This window comes from Lutjanus erythropterus, chromosome 5, assembly GCF_056507025.1.
Source record: "Lutjanus erythropterus isolate fLutEry1 chromosome 5, fLutEry1.hap2, whole genome shotgun sequence".
Lineage (NCBI taxonomy): Eukaryota > Metazoa > Chordata > Actinopteri > Lutjaniformes > Lutjanidae > Lutjanus > Lutjanus erythropterus.
In genome coordinates this window covers 37,771,992-37,789,480 of record NC_139321.1, presented here as the reverse complement: position 1 = coordinate 37,789,480, position 17,489 = coordinate 37,771,992, and positions in this window count along the sequence as shown.

The window sequence follows — 17,489 nt, the reverse complement described above, 5'->3', positions numbered from 1 at the left end:
TGTGTCTGCTGATTGATTGATTGACTCATGACTTCTAACCAATCAGATGTGCTGCTGTAGGCAGGACATTGAGCCAGACTACAGAGAGTAGTTGTGTATTATATTGTACAGTGTATAATGATCTAATATATGTATAGTATATACATAGTACATACATTGTACAGCACTGTATAAGTTTGAAGTTTTTAATATTATTACCATTATCATTACTATGATCATTATTATTACATTACATTACTATGGTGATAATTACAGACAAAGATTAAAGACAAGTGCATTTTTAAAATAATTTAACCCTAATCCCACCACTTTTTTTTTTTTTTTGCACTACACAGGAAGTGCTTTGAGTTGTTAATCAATAAAAGAGTTAAGTAATTCAGCAACTGTTTTTTTAATGGTACAATAAATTTCTGGTGTATTTTGGGTTACTGTTGTCAAATGGAAAATCAATAATCGCTAATCGAGAATTGTTAATAATTGAAAATCGGTTGGTAATCGAATCGGGACCTCAATAATCGTAATCGAACCGGATTGGGAAATCAGACAGATTAACCACCCCTATTACATACCTCCATACCTCCATACCATCACAGATGCTGGGTTTTGAAGTTAGTTCTTGTCCTTCTCCTCTTAAGGACACAACATCAATAATTTCCAAAAGTGTTCTGAAACGTGGACTCGTCAGACCACAGCAAGCCTTTCCACTTTGCATCAGTCCATCTCAGATGAGCTCAGGTCCAGAGAAGTCTGCAGCGTTTTCTGGAAATTATTGATTTACGTCTTTCTCTTTCCATGACTTTGTATTTGTGGATTCAGTGGCAGACTGTGTTTATTGACAACGATTTTCCCCAAGCCAGTGTAGTATCCTTTATACAGTAATGTGGGTTTTTAATGCCGTGCCACTTGAGGGGTCAAAGGTCACAGGCTTTCATGTTGGTTTTCAGCCTTATGCCTAATATGCAGAGATTTCTCTGGTTTCTCTGACTCTTGTTATGATATATGGATCGTAGATGGTGAAATCACCAAATTCCTGCAGCTTTGTGTTGGGAAACATTGTTCTTAAACTGTTGGGCTATGTGACAACGCAGTTTTTCTCAAAGTGGTGAACTTTCGAGGATAATACCCAACCATGATCCTGTCACCTGAAAAGAATTTGCAAATCATTGCATTCTGTTTTTATAAACATAAATGGAGTAGTCAACCTCTGAAATATTCAATCGTCCTGCCAGCAACTGGAGCTTTAACAAAAACTGAGAAACCTCCCAACAAAACAATCTGCTTCAGGCTGATTCGTAATAAATGAGTGTTTTCCGGGGGAAACAAATCACTGTCTTCTGAACTTCACGTGCCTCTGAGATGACCGAATGTTTCCAGTCATGGTTTGTTTATTTGTTAAATGCACGGGGCTTGCAGGAATACGTTGCAGTTTTGCTGAGAAGACACTTGATACAAGGCAGGTTTTTGTGGAGGGCATGTGAGCGTCAGTGAACCAAAGACGCTGACGCAATAACTGTTTCCATTAACAAGCCCAGAATTTAGTCGCAATCTGCATCCTTTTAAAAATAATATTCCATGTTTGATAGGTGAACGCTCGCCCCACATGACCTCAAGCACAAGTGTGAGTGTTAAGAAAACCCCTTCAGACCCGCTATCTACCAGACAAGGAGTATTTTCAACAAACAATTTAGAAAATGATTAGCAGATATGCGATACGTCTTAGTGGTTCCGAGCTGAGATCTGAGAGGATTAGGTTCGAAGGAGACTTCAATGCAGCGGGTTTATCTCCTGTATCATCTCACGGGGTCATTCACATAACAGCGAGCATCTTGAATTGGCCACAGATGTGTCTCCCTAAATGATAATCCTGCCCCTGATGACTGGGGAAGGGTAAAGACCAGTTGATTAAACACGGATTATGACAGAGTTCGAGGGCCCTGACAGGATTAAATGACTGTCAAAACTAATGAGAAGCAATGAGTTAGTTTCGAAGGGTTTCTGAACAGATCTCTTTGTTATTATTATTCAGATTTATATTTTTTCAGATAAGTGGACAGTGGTGTTGTCCTAGAATGCACTGGACCCTTGTTTTGTCGCCTTTACATGAACGAAATACAGAAAACATTCAGATTTTCACTATTTTTCAGGAACTTTAGACAGATGGTTGTTGAGCAGTGCTGCAGCAGCACAGTTTGTGATTTCTCCCTTTGCAGATGAGTAAGTTAAGTGTCTATTTATTCACAAATAACGTATTTTTCTTAAAGGACACTTCTTTTGGAGGACAGTCTACTTACTTTTAACTCTCAACAGCTTCCTGTTTTCCTTTCATACCTCGTCCTTTTTGGGCACATTGCCATGGAAAGGCTGCTAGAGAACATACACTGTATAAAGTGCCGCTTCTTCTCGTTAATTAGTCTCTCGTCCTTCCTGTTGACTGCTTTGATGATGGGCAACAGAAACTTCAAGGACATCGGCGTCCAAATAAAATATATCGGAGGTGAAGCAAGTGCACGAAACTTAGCTTGAAACAGAGCCAGAGAGAGTGTGTTTTGAAACGGCATGTTGTTCAGCCTGTTCACTGATGCACGGAGCAGATTAGGATGTCTTTATTGAAAAAAAACATGAAGCAATCAGCTATTTGCTTGCTCGCTCGTTTGCATCTCTTCATGTTACAATCCTACAGTTTAGCATATGCTTTTATTCAAAGCAACGTACATCTCAGAGCTGATACAGCACAAACAAGGATCTAGTCAGGAGAGAACAACATGAGTATGTAAGTAACACAAGTGAGTGCCATGAAGCAGAGATCAAGTCTGACAGGACGAGGTGAATACAGGCAGTGCTGGTGGCAATGTAAGGTCCACTCCACGCAGTGAGAGTGAATCAAAGCAGTAAAGTTGTGTGCTGGACAGCAAAACAATGAGCTTGACTCAGGCTCTTTCAGACATCTGTCCGCTCACTGAAGCCTGACGTCCACTACTGTGATTAAGAGGGATGTCAGATGCCCAAGATGAGATGGTATACAGATTGGACACACATTTCATTCAATTTGTTTGGTTTTTTTTTAATAAGAAATGGTTGCGATCACACCAAATGTGTGCAAAGCTGTCATCAAAGAAAAAGGTGGCTACTCTGATGAATCTAGAATTTCAAAGAGCAAAAAATACACTTGTAGGTCGACAGGTGTGTCGGAGAAGACCATGGGTCTACAAGAGACACTTGCAATCAAAGATAATTTATGAGAATGTTATGAAATCGTTGATTGCAAGTGCAGAATACAGTGTGCAACATATTCTGCATTGTTCACGTTTTTTGATTAGTACATAATGCCAGATATTTCCATATTTCAGAATGTAAAATTTTGGGGCGTTTGTGCCTTTAATGGTCAGGACAGCTGACATGAGAACAGGGAATGGGGAGAGAGATGGGAGGGAGATGACATACAGCAAATTAAGGCCACCATGTTTTATCATTTTGATGTCTCTAGTATTGATTACAACATAGAAAAATAATAAGAAAAAAAGAAAAACACTGAATGAGAAGATGTGTCCAAACTTTTGACTGGTACTCTGTATTTCCATATTTTAATAGTGCAGTGTGTTTGCCTTTATTGATAGTCTATAGTGATGCACAGGTTGACCCATGACCTGCGGGTCAGGTTGATCTACAAGAAAATCTGGTTTGGGTTTGCAGGTCAAGTGACAAATCAGTGTTCTAATTTTATCTGAAGTGTTAGCACTGTTGAGTATAATTAATCAGTAAAATGACTTCTGGAAAGTCTAATTTCTGTAGAGAAAGACTTGGAAGGACTGTGGAAACTTTAGAAGATTTTATTTTGCTCTCATTTTAACAATCAGCATCAATCTTATGTGGTTTGTAAGAAATTATATTCTGCACATTTTGCAGCCTTCTTGGCGGATGGAGATTGCTCAGTTAACATGGAGATGATCTGGTGGCTATCACATCACCTTAAATGTGGAATTTATATGATAACATGATGAATGATAACAGGATATTATACAGGGTCATATTTGTGTTACAGTATGTTTTTAAATAAAGTAAATTTCTGTACATATTTATTAATTCTGTTAGGAAATATAACATTAAAGGGGTGATATAGGTGCAGAGCAGCTTTAATCCTGCTCATGTGGGAGCAGCAGTGGTCTTGATTAATGCAAACTGTTTCTAGTTAAATCTGTTAAAAATACTAAAATCTGACTATTTTTAAAAGTTTTTCTTTCTGCTGCTATGGTTGAAACTTTAGCCATAATGTCAGCATGTTGACATATGTATATTTCTGAGCTGTGACACAGATAATCAATTGATTCAAACGCGGTTTAAAAAAAGACATCTGAAAACTTTTTTCCAAATCAAATTTGATGAATGCCGCAGATACAAACCAAAGGTTTTAACATTTTAGAGTTGTGTTTCAAAGACGAGGTCACAGAACTGTTTTCTTAAGAATTTTTATGAAGCATTTTGGTAGTGCTTTGTGTATATCCATTTCAGGCTCATGCAAAGTGCTGTTCATTTTGGATTAGTTTCCTGGACTGTCACAGCGGTGTTCAGTGAGCTGGATTGACCCACATTTCCCAAGTGTTTCTCCACACCATCAAAGCTGTTCCTGCTCAGTTCTAAACTAACCGAGTACGATGAAAGGTAGTTTCATTTGAACAGAGAAAGCTCCAGTCACCACGGAGGGTTTGTAGCTGCTGCCCTTTTAGTCCTCTGAATGGCACTGGATTCCAAGTCTGCAAACGTCCAACAGAGCATCAGCCTCTGTCTTTTTAAACAATATTTTTTTCTGTGTTTACAGCAGTGAGCAAACTCTTATCTAAAAGGGGAAGGGCACCCCAAAATCAAAATATAGATTTTCTCCCTTCAAATTTCAGCCACAGAGATGTCTGCCTTCTCTCCAGTATAGTGGGACTAAATGGTACTCAGCTTGTTGGTGCTTAAAGCATCAAAGAATGCATTTTACAAAATCAAAACCAGTGTCTTGTTCCAGAAATCATGACCCAGTTACTCAAAATAATCCACAGACCTTATTGTGAGCAGTTTCATGCAGGAACTACTTTCTCTCTATTAGTAAAAAGTAGTTCCAGTACATTCTACAGCAGAGAGAAAGTAGTTCCTACATGAAATAGCTCATAACAAGGTCTGTGGATTATCTGGTTTTTAACTTTTAAGTTATTTATTTATTTGTTTATTTAGTTTTGGTGTTCTGAGTACCATTTATTCAGGTGCGTGTTCAGACTTTTGACTGTGGTGACACAGGTGGGGCACTGACTTGTGCAGGGATGGCATGAAGTTTGTGTGCGCAGACATATAGGAGTATCATTCAGTTACCATTTCTAATATCTGCTCTAATTACTGTCAGTATCTTACACTTTATTTACCTTGCGAGGCACCTGATCATGCAAGAATCCATCTGGCCAGCCTCCAACTTATCCGCACCAAAAGTGGTGCAGCCAGTCAGCATCGTAGGAGGGACTAGTGACAGCTATGGGCACGGTTTTAGGTGTGATGACAGCGAGAAGCATCCATGGAAATGACTCATCTCGAACAAACAATGGCAGCTCTCGAAGAGTTTAGTGTAGACACTGTTATAGCATCAGTTATATATAAAGAAGAGTGAAGAACAGCACTGAAGGCCTTTCTCCGTGGAAGATGTTCTCATTTTATTTCCAGCCGGCTTCAGCAGGAGTTGGATCTGATTGGTTGAAGTTAGCCTGTGTTAGACATGATAGACAGATTATTCACCCAGTCACCTGCCAGTGTTTTTTGAAAGTGCTTGCCCTTTTTCAAATTGTTTCTAAGGACGAACAAACCATCTGACATGTCAGGTTAACAGTTTCTTAGATTCCTTTGTTTGTTTGTTTTTTAAAATAAATATTCCTAGCAATCACAATAGAGTGGTACCACACAAATATAATATAAAGCTTCCATAATTTATTCATCAAGTCCTCAAAAGTAAACTCTCTCTTTTCTCAAGCTGAGAAAAATGGTTTTACTTTTGTGATTCATTTTTTATTCCCCAATTTTGCATTTTTTGTTTATGTGAGCAGAATAAAGGCAGCTACATCTGTTACCGGTTGATTCTGTGCCAGGGTTCTGATCCGTCCTCTGCAGGGCTGCAAGCCCCACCAGCAGTGTTTCAGAATCATCTCAGCAGCGGAGCGTTTTACCCACCTGATTTACCTGTTTACTGGCTCAAATTTTGTTGATTAGCTCCTCTTTCCTTGCTCTTTGTGCTTCTACCATGGATAAGCAGGCTATGCAGATAAATGGTTTGTTTTCTGTCTGTCATTATGATCTTTTATTTTGAAAATTAACTGGATTCTCCCTGCCTTTACTGCATATGACTTCTTGCCCATTCGATCTGCTCTGTGTCAACTGACACAGCATCCATCAAAAATAGACTTGACATGTATATAAAGCGGAGCAGAGAGCCACAAATGGGACGCGCCAAGGCGCTGCTGGTGGAATTACAAGCATTGTGTTGAATGGCTGCGATCAGCTCCGGCTGACTTGGCGCACACAGCCGCGCCTGCTGGAATTTAGCCATTATACAATGTGCTGTCAAATTATCAATAAAATAAATTAACCTGGTCTTCGGACTATCAAACAGACCAAAACTGTCTAGATGGATAAATAGCACTTCAGGTCAGGGCAAATGTATGTATTTTTGTTTTGAGGTGAACTGTCCCTTTAAATACACGTCTGGCCTAAAAGCACCCATAAAACTGTATTATTTTAGCCTCTAAATATTTCATATTTCTGTCAATGTATTTACTGTCCAGGCTGAATAATTTCTCAAAAAGCCAGAGAAAACTTTGGAACATTTCAGTTCTTATGAAGCAGTTGTGTAGCGGTTATTTGTCAAGACACGGGGACGTTCAGGTTGTCACGAGTGCAATGCTTCACAGATGTTCAGCAATGAGTTCATATCTTTCAACAAAAGCGGGTGTTTATTTTGCCCTCAGTCTATTCCTTATGACGAATGGCTGATCAATTGATCATGGAGACATGCTCAAGTGGAATCTTGTCAAAGGCAGAAGTATCTCATAAACATTTGGTTCTTGTTATTTCGCTGAGAACCCTACGGCGGCCTGACTTGGCCACGTATCCCCCTGGACTGTTTTCTTTGAGCATGCGGATACCACTGGCAGGCGATCCCGAGAACCACCCATAACAAAACAACCAGGAGCTCCGCTGCTCGGCTGTGAAATAACGAGCCTGTGCGGTGGAATTTATTTTCAGAGAGGAACAAAAATGCACACATAGCTTTGATGATGTCACCCGTATGCCAGATCCCCTGCGTGCGCCTCGCGAGGCATTGGCTATCAATGAAAAGGTTCCATTCTGGTAGCGCGGCGATCAGAGAGAGAGCCAACGCGGTCACACCCGAGCTGGGAACAAAAAGCTCCTTTGCAGCTCGACGGCTGTTTGATATTGTTACCAGACTCCTGCCCGGCTTTCAGGCCCAGCCTCTAGTTCTCAGCTGAACTCTGTGAGATCACGCAGAGAAGTGCAAGCTATAAAACCAGAGGATCATGAAAAAGTTGACTCAAAAGAGAGGAACTCCTGTTATCTAATGACCTCAACTGGCTTTACAATCAGTGTTTGGTTTTCCCTCCTTTTTGGAAAAAAAAAAGTATGGAAATGGGGGATAAGGCCGGAAAACCCCCACGCCCATTTGGAAGCAATTCCAGCAACCACCATCTGAAAGTGCTTGCTCGTGATACCATCACACATTCCCAAAAGCAATGAATCTTGGGAGATTTGTAGACAAGACAAACGTGCCTTATTCTGCAAAAATTTAGTCAGTCATGTCAAATAACCTCCATAGCAGGAGAGTAAATGTATTAGTTTTGTTAACATTTCATTTTTTTGGGAGAATATTTCCATTTTTTTTTATTGTTTTCGTTGCAATCACATTATTGTTGCAGCACAGGGGTAATAATAGAATCATATCAGGGTTTTATATAAATGTAAACTGGCTTTACTGTAATCCCACTCTAATCCTGCTTTTTTCTGCAGCTTGCATTATGTGACACTTTCTATAAACACATGTCTGTGCTGCTCATTTTTCCATAATGTAATCCAATTTAAAAGCTGTTCATCAGTTCTTGTACTTTATACTTACACTGGGTATTTAAGAGATCTTTCTTGGGGGGGCAAAAGCTTAGGAGGAGGTGAAAACATGGACTATCGTGAGGTTAGTTAAATAAAAATAAAATACTTTTCATAGTTACATGACAACAAAACAATGTCATGTTAATGTGGGTGTGATGTGTGTTTTCTCCTCTTGTGTATGTGGTGCACTGTTAAAAAGATGCACAAATCATTATGCACAAGTTGCAGGTATGTTGCAGTCTTTGTAACGCCGTTTCAACAAATAAGATTAAGAGTTTATGCACACTTTTTTGAGATATATTAGCACAATTTCCTCATGCAGTGGCACCTGCACTGTCCATCGTCTGTTTTAAACAGGTCAAATGACAACAATATGTTATTTATGATCAGTGCAATATCGTGAAAATACATAAACAATACTCTTGCATATTTTACAAAACAACCCCCAGAACATTTATGATAACTAAGCAGGAATTAAAGCCTACATTGAGTGATTTGATCATAATATTTTTGGCATCTATTCCTATAAAGGTTAATTTTTGGGACAGGGATTGGGACAATTGCTTGTAACTCAGGACTGTCTTGAGTTTTTCAGAATGTCTGGTCACCCTGGCCTCGAAGTGTAAGGAACACTGATCTTTGGGAGGCTGAAGGATGCTGCTATGGAGGATGACTTTTTATATTTTATGCTTATCTAGACAATAATGAATAGTCACATTGTATTTTGACCAAACAAAAGCATCTGCTATGTGAAATATCAGCCAGGAGATTCATCTGCACAGTTTATTACAGAAATGCTGTTATGGCAATGGTGATATAGTCAACATGGTAACCAGAACACAGCATCATGGGTCATAAAACTTACAAATTGCTGGAGTTTAATAGTAGATATACTGTATGCGCTTGTCTGTTTGGCAATAAGTGAGACTCTTGTGCAGAGCCAGGGAGCACACATGAACAACAGCCTTCGTTTATAGCAATGTGAAGACAGTTAAATCAATATGGAAAATAATTCATGATACATCAGTTGGGCCTGTATTATTGGCCATCGTTAGCTTAGCACAGATGTACTGATGTACTGTGTATTGCCATATCAGTCAACCTGAGTTAAAAGAGAAATGATGTAGTTCTAACAGTGTCATCATTAAAAGTGCAGGGTTCAACATTATTCTTGTTGGTTTTCTTGTCTTCAGTTGCCCAGTCGGGCGGATGGGTCAGAAATCTACCTGCTCAAAGTCAATTTTCACTCCTCCCCTGTACAAAATGTCTTATTTATCAGAAGTTATCTCATCAGAATATAGATTAAATTAATTCTCATGTTTCATCTGGGGCTACAATGTCTATGTACTGTCAGAAAATAGTGAAAAATATCAGTCATGGCTTCTTAGTCTTGTTCTGTTGGTCCAAAAACCAAAGATATTCAGTTTAATATGATAACAAACTTAGAAAAGCAGGAATTCTCCATATTTGAGAAGCTGATGACAACATTTTCTGCTGCTTTTGTTTAAAAAACTACTTAAACAATTAATAAATTATAAAGATAATTTAATTTTTTTTTTCTTTTACCACACTTGCAGTCAGGCAAATGAGTTGTTGACTCACCAGCCCAACATGGCATTTTACCTGCTCCAGGAAAGTTCGAAATCCCTATTGTTAAGCCCTGCAGAACATAATATCTTGGTTGCAATTCTTTAGTAACCAAATTTAATCTTTATTTATCAAACAAATGATGTGTTTATGGGAATGAATATGAATACAGAGCCTTCACCACTGTGCTTGATCTAGAGAAGTATTGGGTTCATAAAGTTTGGTTTAGACTCGCTTTATATGAAAAGTGCCTTGAGATAACTCTAAAATGCTTTGGTGCTATACAAATAAAATTGAATGGAACTGAATTGAATTGAGTATATGCAGATATGCCCTTATAGGATTTGAAGAAACTGACCTCGACCTTAAAAAATCAGGAAGACCCTAGCATTCAGAAATATGTATTGCGATCCAAAGAGTGAATTGGAGCCATAAATGGTATAAATCAGCCTATGATTGAAGCAAGTTGTTTCCCTCTGGACCTTCCTCTACAGACTCAAAGCTCAGGCAGCAGGGAAAGAAGCTGCACAACATTATAATTTCAACTGTCAATTGTCTGCCAGTGCAAAGTTAGCCCATTATCCTGAAAACAAAAGCCCACTGCTCTGAAAAGACACACTCTGGAGTTGGAGCTTAGTGACTGTCTGCCAGACTCCATTCAGATATTGCTCAGTTTTACTCAATTTAACATCTAACTCCTTCTAAAAGATTAGTAATAATTTCTCATGACTCCATAAACAGACACTAACTAATTCAGCAAACATTCGACATTAATTTGAACTCTAATAAACGTGAAACGAACAAACAAAAAACACAAGTTACGGACTGGAATAGAAATTTCCAAGGACATGCTGGCTGTCAGAGAAGCCAGCATTGCAGCTAATCTCTGATGACATGTTGTGGTCATTTTATGATCTAGTACAGCAAATATATGACAGATTTCTCCTTAACAGAAACCGTATCAGTCAGGCTCTATTATACATTCATGATGAGCAGAAAAGGAAGAAGTGGGTCATTAGAATGAGTTGCAGCAGCAGACGGAAGAGAACTGCCAAGGGCATCGCAGTGGTAACCACATGCAAAATATTTCATGATATTTATGCTTTATTAGAGCGAGTGCAGCAAAGAGACTGCGGTGAGATGCAATGTAAGATTATGAATGAAGGTTTAAACTTGTGACTGTCTAAGTACATGATTTGGAAAATCTCCTCAGCCTCCTCCTCACCTTCCCTCACTTTAAAACCGACTGAAAAGAGCGGCCTTTATGAAAAAGTTTCACTGCCGGGTGCATTGAATCCAGGTGGACATTAAAACATAAGCCAGAAGTAAAACTTTTGACTTTAATGCGTGTAGTACTCAACTCCTGAGCTTTATTTCTCCTGAGTTTTTGGAAAAGTAGCCCAGGTGCTCGGTGCAATTCCATCTATCAAAGCAGACCTCATCCATCTGCAGCTGGGAGATATAACTGACACTCCTCATATCAAAAGTCACTTCAGGACTCCCACTCAATGGGGCTCACTTTGAGGCGTGCAGACTTTGCTGCCCCCCCACCCCACCCCTGTATCCTGTCAGGGCCCGGAGCCAATACGGATTTACACCTGGCAATTTGGAGATGAAAAAAAGAAGAATTAGCTCTTCCAAGTTCAGAGTCCAGGGCTGAAATGGAATTTTTTTTTTTTTATCCTATTTCCTTTTCCTCATATCACATCCGGCTGTCAAATACCATATTATGCAAAGCCGTCTCAGGAACTAGGATGTGCACATGGTGGATAAATCAGCAAATTTAAAAAAAAAAAAAGAAAAAGAAAAAAGTGCTGGGATTGTAAGTTGTTATATACAGGTCTGACTTTCAGCAAGGTGTAGGCGATTACATTTCCCTCCCAGTGGTCTTGTTTTCTGCACCACAGAATGTAAGGAAATAAAGGAAGAGAAAAACAGACATAAAGTCACTCCTGCACTTGCACTTAGAAACCAAAGAAATAAACGTGATGGATGCAAGTTTATTGTTTGAGACCTTAAAAAACCATAGTAATTGTAAAGTGCCAGCGTGTGATTTTGTAGCTTTTGGCTCCTTCCGTTGGATTGCGGCTCTGTTTTCTTTGGGAAAATGGCTTCGATAAGTACATTTGTAATAAGATAGCATTGTATTAAGACATGTTCTCAGCGTGTAAAAACCCAGGCACTTGTCATCAAGTGCTCCCAACTGATTAATAAGGGAAGAGAAAATAGCGATTAGGAACAAGCCTCCTTTTCGAAAGTTCCCACCATCAGTATAAATCAAAAGTTTGCGACTGTGTTTGTAATCACAGAGCAGCAACACATGCTAGATCAATCCGTCGCATGTTCAACCCGACCAGAGACATGGAAGTGCTTTCGGAAGATCCAGCGACACCTTTAAGAAAAAAACTGCCGCCCACTCATGGCTGCGCAGCACGCCTGTTTTGTACGTCAAGCTTCAATAGAGACACACTTCCTCTGCTTGAACCTCGTAACACGGTGCGATTGGTTTCCGATGGCGGCCAACGTCAACTGTGATAGCGAGGCTGCAAAAATATTTCCCCCTTGTTGGGCGATCGGGTTACGGCGAAACGCAGCAGAGTGGGCTGTTTGTCTCTGTGAGCTGAGTAAGCTCCTGGAGGATGCTGGGAGGGCTGAAGTGTTTTACAAGCTCTTCTCATGAGGACGACTCGTGACCTCCGAAAACCTTATCTGAACCTGTAGATGCAATAAACAGCTCCCAGGAATTTGACTTTGGTGTTTTTCTGCGACGGTGTTTGAAGTCCTGAAACGTGGTTCAAGGTTGCAGTGTTGAGAAATGTCAGAGAAAACAGGGAGTGACCACAGACTGTGAGGAGACAGAGTGGAGAGAGTGTGAAACATAAAGGTCAGTGAATGGACTGACATGCTTTATAGTAGAGAACACTGACCTTAAAGTCTGTGTGAAGGGAGTTCTTCTTCTAAACACGAAATACATTTTAGAAAAGACTGAAACATGATGCAATGATGTACCAGAGCCGTGGTCCCTCTAACACAGGGGTCTGCAACCTTTTGGCCAAAAAACGAAAAAAACAAAAATTTGTCTGAAGCCACAACTATTTTATCCTCTCTTTTCCCTGGAGACTTTTTTTTCATTATTTGGCATCTGTAGGTAAGATTTACTGCCATAATTTAGAGGAAAAGGCACTGAGTAAGAGTACTCAAAATCTGTAAACTGTAAACTACTAAAACAGTACTGGTGTGCTTAAGTAAAAGTACAAAGTACTCGTCTCAAAAACTACTCAGTTTTAGTTACTTTGTGGTAAATAGGTGGTAATTACTAAGTAACGTATTTGAAATGAGTGGTGCAGTGGCTAGCAGTGCAGCCTCACAGCAAGAAGGTTCTGAGTTCCAATCCCCAAGCCGGCTGGGGGGGCTGGAGAGTTTGTGGCTTTCTGGGCGGAGTTTGCACGTTCTCCTCGTGTCTGCGTGTGTTCTCCCCAGGTTCCTCCTGCAGTCCAAGGACATGCAGCATACTAGGTTAATTGTTAACTCTGGTAGGTGTGAATGTGAGTGTGAGTGGTTGTCTGTCTCTGTGCGATGAACTGGTGACTTGTCCAGGGTGGACCCCGCCTCTCACCCAGTGTCAGCTGGGATAGACTCCAGCCCCCCGCGACCCGTCAGGATAAGCTGTTACAGACAATGGATGGATATATTTGAAATTTCCTAGAAATTACCCAGAAATGTTGTGGTTAATTATGTGATAATTAGCATGTACTGTTTTCATGTAGTGGGTGGTAATCACAAAGTAACATATTAAATTTGCAGTTCATTTCAAAGAAAGTTCAAACGTGAAATGGTTATTACCAACTTCTTGCATAAAAGCCACACCTTATTATTAATTATCACATTCTTACCATAAAGTTTGGGGGCAATTTGTGGGTAAATTGAGAGAAATTTCAAAAATGTCGCTTTGTAATTACCACAATAGAAGACATTCTTTTGTCTTTTTTCTCATTTTAAGTTTTAGTGCCTCTATTCATCACATGGTTTCACCAGACAAAATAATGTTGACCAAGGTGCAGTTACTGTTATTTATAGACACTGCATCTGCATTTGTTCTGAGGGGGTAACCCCCACAGAACAAATGCAGATGCAGCAATATCAACAAGTTTGGCTGGAGGTAAAGTTACTGCAGCTGGTAAGCTGGTGTTATTTAGCCAGATATGGAGGATGTGGGCTGATGCAGAATCAAAGTGACTCTCGACTCTGGCTTGCTGTCTCAGGTCTAAGCCTGGTTAGCTTAGCTCTTGTCCCAGCTGTCTTCTGTGATCACAGTCCAGCTGGTCTGGTTGGGCGACCCCGTTTCAAGGAGCACTGCACTAACTGACTCCCTGTGCTTCTTTTTCCCACATTAATGAGAGTATTTCTGTCATCTATCATGTAGATATACCTGCTGTATTTCACCATCCAACCAATGTTTGCTGAGATGCAAGCTACCTTTAGCCTCATTTATCATTAATGTTATATCATGTACGCAGCTGCTAGGTAACTTTACACAAACACTTTAACAGGGTTCTTGTTTTAAAACGTGTCAGATGGAAACATTAAAATGTCAGACTTACTTTAGCCAGCTACACTTCTTAAATCTGCCTGAGTCATTATTTTAGCTGTCAAAATCCACCATTGTCAGCTAGAAATGAGAAGCTGCTTTTGTTTACTTGTCTAAGGAATCACAGACCTTGTGTTTCAACAGTTACTCCCAATTTTGACATTAGATCTGCCACCGTTATCATCGTAAACTGCATTAATGCAGTGGGAGAATGGAAGCTTGGCAGGCTTAGCAACAGTAACTAAGGAGGGCGGAGCTTACCAAAGGGTCAGTCAATACTGGAACAAGTCCCTCCCTATGTGCCTGTTTTACAAGAAACATGTAATCAATATGCACTATTATGTAAGCAATATAGCCAGATGTTTCATGGGAACCTCTGTACATTAAATAACAAGGGAAGTAAAAAAAGTGCATCATATGCTCTGCTTGGAGCCACTTCTACTGAAACATCTGTGAGATACATGGTGAAGCACATTAAAACCCAACATATCTATGTCATATGACCTCTGATGAAGAAATCCCTCTAAAAAAAAGAGAGAGAGCACTTCAGAGAACAGAAAACTGACTGATTCATTTATTTGCTGTTGGTCTCCACATAGCATCACTGACATCACATCTCCCATGAGCTTCATTAGAGCTGACACCAAAGTCTGTTCTGTGGTGATGTAATATCCCTCCCTTCTTTTTAAGTTTTCTTCGTGTCAGCCCTCGGCACACCAATCAAACGTTCTACAACAACGGGGAACATTGTAATGTGGCCAGTTGTCTTAGAATGTGTTAGTAAACCGACTGTCCGTGGCACACGGATCAAACGAACACCAAACAAAACAGCTGACCAAACAGCTGACTTCAGAAATGACCTCACGATGGAGAGTGAAGACGACATCTACTGTGAATTAGAGACACTCCTTTATTATTGTTAAAAAACTGTTGTTTTAAAGCGACCCGTTGTCATCTGAGTAAGTTTAGGCACCAAATCTTCTTGGCTAGGTTTAGGACAGAGGGCTGCAACCTGCTGCTCTTTAGCCCCTCTCCAGTGGCTGTGGCAAAGAATTCTATGGGAATTAAAAAAAAGCATTGAAGCAATGCTGAATGACAAAAAATAAAATTAAAAAGTTAACAGTTTAATTTTCAGGCCCCCAAATATTTTTTTAATTTCTAAAACTCAAAGATTCAAAATTATCTAAGGAAGAAAAGTAAATCATGTCAACTCAAGATTATAGGTCAGCAAAACTTTTTAAAATTTATTTCAATGGTCAGAAAGTTTGACTCAAAACTCAAAAATCTATTGCAGTACATTACCTTGAAATGTTGAGCTGTGTTTTTACAGGATAAAGTCATTCCTACATTCTCCAACTGTAAACTTATGTTGCCTGTACACCAAGAAAACAGGAAAAAGTTTTAATATTCTGTCAACTAACCTCATTCAACTGTGTGTCATAGCCTACGTATACGACTCAGCACCTTTTCCTTCAAATTCTGTTGGTAATTTTTAGCCATGGATGCCAAAAAAATGTCTTGTTGTGGCTGCAGACAGATTATTTTTTTTGTTGTTGTTGTATTATTATTTGGGCCAAACATGTCTCTTTTGATCACAAGAGTTGCAGACCCCTGGTTTAGGATTTAACCTTGTTTGGAGTTATGTTAGGTTGCATTGTGTTTGTATATAACATTCTTTATTCTGAACATAAAGCTAGTTGTTCTGCTGTCTTTTTATTATTTTTTTATTCTCTCTGGTCTAATCAGTGCATGATGTGTCAGCTGTGGATTTCTTTTACTCTTTCATGGGATTTGGATGAAACAAGAATGATAATCGGCTCCTGTGTCACCCTCTAGTTCAGAGTCACTCAATAACATAAAGTAACTAATCAATCAGGAGAGCGATAGACCAGCAACTCCTGTGTTCTGTGACGTAGATCTCTTTTTGCGAAGACAGTTTGATTGTTTTGGAGACAGCGATTTTGATTTGATTTCCCTTCGGGAAAGGCTCTCTGCAAGCAAGGTAAAGTGATGAAAATATATTAAATGTAGCGTACCCTTAGACGGATAGATTTTTTGGGGGGTTTGGCTGCAGTGTCCACAGCAGTAAATTGCTTAGCTTCTTACACAGTACTCTTCTGTTTCTGAAGGTGTGCCAGCTGCTGTTTACTGAAGAGAATACAATGACTGCGTGCAAGAACCTCATACAACCAACTTTCAAAAAAAATCCAAACTATCCCTTTAAATTCAGCCTGGGGCAGTGAAGGGAAGCTGTGTGCACTGCAGCAGAAAACTCTAACATAAACTGCACAGTTCATATCACTTATCAGCTCGTTGGTAGGAGCATGTTTCTCCATAGGGGTCACCACTCCTTTGTGCAGGGCAGACAGCGTTTCCTTGTTGAGGCGTCTGTGCCTGTCAAAATGAGTGAAAGCTTTATGAACGCAAGCATAACATTTTCAAGTTGCTTTGCAGTTTTTGGCCTCTTTCAACCTGTGTGGCATCGGTGGTTTTTCACGGGAGTGGACCTGTTGGTTGGTGCGGGTGAAGCCGCTCGGCGTCCCAGCGGAGGAGTCGTCTCCATGGTTCACAGTCAGGCCGCTCTCCTGTGCTGGATGCTTTTGAATTCAGGAGGATAAACGCAAAACATTCGTCCAGCCAAAAGGATGTCTGAGCGAGGCTGACGGTTTCATAAAAGCAATAAATCCCGGCAACAAAACCGAGCAGGATTTCCATTTTTAATATGTCCACATGCCTGCTGTGGTGCCCATGTTAAATCATTTGTTGTAATGGGATAAACATGACTGGGCGCCGGTTTCACACAAGGCCTGATTCAGAAACAATCTGTTGCCGTGAACCTCTCGGCAAAGGTTAGTCTGTCTGGCTCGCGGCCTTGGCTCGTGCACCTGCAACTTTATGACCAGCAGACGGTTGCTGTTTAAAATGTGCATCGCTACAGGTTCTTGTTATTTCCTGAGAGGATTATAAACCTCAAAATACAACTAGAGAAGGTTGAACTGAATTTGTATTCATCTGTTGTTTTGACTGGTGTGGCGTTTACTTCCCATAAAACATATTTTAATGTATCACCACATAAATAAAAACACCTGCAAGTTCATTCTTTTCCTTCACTCAAAAGATTATCAATCACATATGTCATATAAACAAGCTCCTATCTCCAATTTTGGTGTTTTTCTCT